We start from the raw sequence: 4,636 nt of genomic DNA on the forward strand, positions 1-4,636 counted from the left end.
TGCTGACTTGCCGTTCTTATAGTGGTGTAAAAATAAATTTAAAGAACGGTGTAGGGTCCCCCATATACTGATATTCAGCACAAATAAAGCAGACAGCTACAGACTGCAGCTCCAGCTGTGCACCAATATACGAAGGACCCCATGGGGCTTTTTTAAATTTAAATTATTTAAAAAAAACTGCATGCTGTTCCGCCAAATTTTGATACGCAGCCAAGATAAAGCGGACATCTGTGGGATGGCATTCTCAGCCTAGGGAGGCCCATCATTATTGGGCAGTCCAAGCCTAAAAATAGCAGCTCTAAGCCGCCCCGGAATTGTCACATCCACTAGATGCGACAATTCCGGCGCTTTACCCGGCTCATCCCGATTACCTTGGTGCGGTGGCAATCGGGGTAATATAAGGGGTTAATGACAGCTGTGATTTGTCAAAATTCACAACTGCCACTGAGGCTTTGATTAGTAGTGGGGAGACCCCTATTACTAACCCTGTAAGTCAAAAGAAATAAGCACAAAACACAGGGAAAAATCCATGGTCAAGTTCGGCTGCTGAACCTGATTTTTTTTGTTAGTCCGTGCTGGTTAACCCAAATATCCACAGGATCGCTCATCACTAGTCGGGGTGTGTCACTTGAATCACGTATTTTGGAGATGTAGATGGAAACTCTGATGTAAGCGCTCAGTGTAGTGCGTAGGATAAATGTGAACTGATCCAAAATGTTGTGGACTTCAAATTGCCACCAATAAAAACTTCTACTGAACCCACAAAAAAACAAGTCCCCACTCGGGTCCATCTACTAATTGGACAACCCCTACTCATTCCCCTTGTTTGCTCCAGTAAAAATATATAAGCCTATACTTGCCTCCGATGCAGCTGTGGTCCAGTAATGTCTGAAGCCAAGATTCCGGGGCCCACGTGACATTCTTATGACATGCGAAACTTACAACCAATCAGCGCCTGGGGTCTGTCTCCCTGCCTTCAGACATTTGAGCAGCATGTGAGCGCTGCAATAACTTCCTGCTAAAATCTCTGAAGGTGGGGAGACAGACCCCAGGTGCTGATTGGTCACGGGGCCTGCGTGTCATAACAGTGTCACATGGGCCCCGGGAAGGCGACTTCAGACATCACTGGAACTGCAGCCACATCACAGGTGAGTAAAGGCGTAAGGCTGGTTTACATGCTTCAATTTCTCGTGCGATCGCATTTGCGATCGCACCCGCCCCCATCGTTTGTGCGATATGGGCAATTTGTTGCCCGTGTCACACAAAGTCGTAAACCCCCGTCACACGTACTTACCTTCCAAACGACCTCGTTGTGGGCGGCGAACATCCTCTTCCTGAAGGGGGAGGGACGTTCGGCGTCACCGCAACGTCACATGGCGGCCGGCCAATAGTAGCGGAGGGGCGGATATGAGCGGGACATACCATCCCGCCCACCTCCTTACTTCCGCATTGCCAGCGGGACGCAGGTAAGCTGCAGTTCAGCGTTCCCGGGGTGTCACACGGAGCGATGTGCGCTGCCCCGGGAACGATGAACAACCAACACAGAGAAGGACGTGCGATTTTTAGAAAATGAGCGACGTGTCAACGAGCAACGATAAAGTGAGTATTTTTGCTCGTTAACAGACGCTCGTAGCTGTCACACGCTACGATATGTCAAACGGCGCCGGATGTGCGTCACTTACAACGTGACCCCGACGACATATCGTTTGATATATCGTAGCGTGTAAAGCCCGCTTTATTTATTTTTACAGAGACGAACAAGGGGAAAGAGTAGTGGACAACCCCTTTAACAAAAATATAAGGGGCTTCCACGTTACTGGTACCACAAAGGCTTTCGAAAAGTGCTTTGCCCCTCCACCCCCCCAAAAGAAATCCAGAAAAATCTGCGCTCCCAAATCAAATGCCCCCTTCCTTCCGAGCCCCTCAATGAGCCTAAACCACAGTTAACATCCACATATTTGGCATTGTTGTAGTGAGGACTGCCCGCTAAACTCACACGGTGCAGGTTTCCAGAAGAACGAGTTGAGCACAATGTACGGGCACTGCAATGTACTGGGCACTGCAAAGGCAGATTTCCATTTTCACTCAGCAACATCCATTGGTGGTGATTTCTGAAAAACATCCATGAATCAAAATCATCACTACACCCATAGATAAATTCCCAGAGGGGTGTAATTTCCAAATTGGGGTTACTTGAAAGGGGTTTTCAGCTCTTCTGGAAAAAGCTGTTTCCATGCTGCCCACTCTCATAGCCTATAGGGGCTGGGATAACCACCCTTCTAAGGGTACGGTTCTACTTGCGTATAGCTTCTGATGTGACAGCATTGGAAGCAATATGCTAATGACCCTCTGCTGCTAACGTCAGCCGAGGGTCATACGACTGGGATGCGATCTTGCGATCGTATCAAAGGCATGGAGAAGAGGGAGGGAGCACTTTCTCCCCATCTCCTCCGCTGCCTGTCTCTCCGTACATGGCACTGCAGATGTTTCACACGCTCCCATAGAGTTGTATACGGGTGCGTGAGCCCAGAATCGCTGCAAAACGCACCATGCTGCGATTAATTTCTCATGCCGATATGGCATAAGAAATCAATTGCAGATGGACACTGCCCCTTAGGCTGGAGTTACACATGCGTGTTACTCGTGCGAGTATCGGATCGCACTGCCCGGCTGGCTTCTCTTCTGCCAGGAGCGGCTCTGCTGTATGTATTTCTATGATGCTGACTCGCTCCTGTCAGGAGAGCCGCGGCCGGTCCGGGCAGTGCGATCCGATACTCGCACGAGTCACACGCAAGTGTGACCCTGGCCATAGTTTTGTACTACAGTGAGAGCAATCCGATGTTTTATCAGATTGCACTCGTCCGTGCAAAACGCAAGTGGAACCGAGGCCTTAGGCCAAGTGCACATGTTGAGTATTTGGTGAGGTTTTTTACCTCAGTATTTCTAGCCAAAACCAGGAGTGTGTGATAAATACAGAAGTGGTGCCGTGTTTCTATAAGGCTAAGTTCACATTTGCGCTAAAATGTATCAGTCACAATCCGCTGCTCTTGTAAACAACGGAATCCGTTTAGCGGATTCCGTTGCTCCCATTGACTTGTATGAGCAGCGGATTGTGACTGATGATGCTGCGTTGCACCCTCCGCCCGACTGATCAGTCGTGGAACAACTGACCGCCGGGCGGGAGGAACGCAGCATGTAACGTTTTTTGAGCAGCGCGATCCGTTGGATTTCGCTGCGCATGCTCTCTGGCTCCCTGCACACGTAACCAGCTTTGGTTGGTTACCTGATATTTACCCTGGTTACGGTGCAAGGAGCCAGCGCTAAGCGGTGTACGCCCGTAACCAAGGTAAATATCGGGTAACCAAGGTAAACATCGGGTGCTTTGCTGTTACCCGATATTTAGTCTGGTTACGTGTGCAGGGAGGCCGACGCTTCCCCGCTCGGCCCCGCCCCCTCCCGCACTCCGCACATGTGTGTACACACACACACACACCTGTCCCCAGCCATGCAGACAAGCACTGCCACTGACACCCTCGTCTGGCTCCGCCCCCTCCCGCACTTCGCATGTGCACACACACACTCACTCACTCACACATACACTCACCTGTCCCCAGCCATGCAGACCGCAGCACTGCCACTGACATCCTCAGCGCCTGGCCCCGCCTTCCGCTCGGCTCCGCCCCCTCCCGCATTCAGCATGTACATCCTCAGCGCCTGGCCCCGCCCCCCGCTCGGCTCCGCCCCCTCCCGCATTCAGCATGTGTATACACACACTCACCTGTCCTGGAGTCCCTGCGGCACTGACGTCCTCAGTGCCACGGCCCCGCTCGGCTCCCCCCCCGAACTCCGCCCCCACACACAACGGAATCCGACAAAGAATTCTGTTCTTTTTCATCCGTTGTACAGCGTTGTACAGCGCATCAGTCACATGCGTCAAGCGACGCATGTGACTGATACAAATCAACGGAAATGTGAACCTAGCCTTATACTTTTCTTCTGATTGTCCCACTCCTAGTTTTGGCTACAAATACTGAGGTAAAAACTCACCAAATACTCAATATGTGCACATGGCCTCAGTAGCAGGATTTCCTATGGATCAGTCGTCTCAGCAGGCGCAGGGCCACCAGGGGGTGCTGTGACGGAGGAAGAGGAGTACGACGCTGAGCCACCAGGGGGTGCTGTGACGGAGGAAGAGGAGCGCTGCGCTGAGCCACCAGGGGGTGCTGTGACGGAGGAAGAGGAGTACGACGCTGAGCCACCAGGGGGTGCTGTGACGGAGGAAGAGGAGCGCTGCGCTGAGCCACCAGGGGGTGCTGTGACGGAGGAAGAGGAGTACGACGCTGAGCCACCAGGGGGTGCTGTGACGGAGGAAGAGGAGCGCTGCGCTGAGCCACCAGGGGGTGCTGTGACGGAGGAAGAGGAGCGCTGCGCTGAGCCACCAGGGGGTGCTGTGAGGAGGAAGAGGAGTACGGCGCTGAGCCGCCAGGGGGCGCTGTGAAGGAGGAGGAGTACGGCGCTGAGCCACCAGGGGGCGCTGTGACGGAGGAAGAGCAGCACGACGCTGAGCCACCAGGGGGCGCTGTGACGGAGGAAGAGCAGCACGGCGCTGAGCCACCAGGGGGCGCTGTGAAGGAGG

The sequence above is a fragment of the Anomaloglossus baeobatrachus genome, chromosome 1 (genome assembly GCF_048569485.1).
Source record: "Anomaloglossus baeobatrachus isolate aAnoBae1 chromosome 1, aAnoBae1.hap1, whole genome shotgun sequence".
In the NCBI taxonomy this organism is placed as follows: Eukaryota; Metazoa; Chordata; class Amphibia; order Anura; family Aromobatidae; genus Anomaloglossus; species Anomaloglossus baeobatrachus.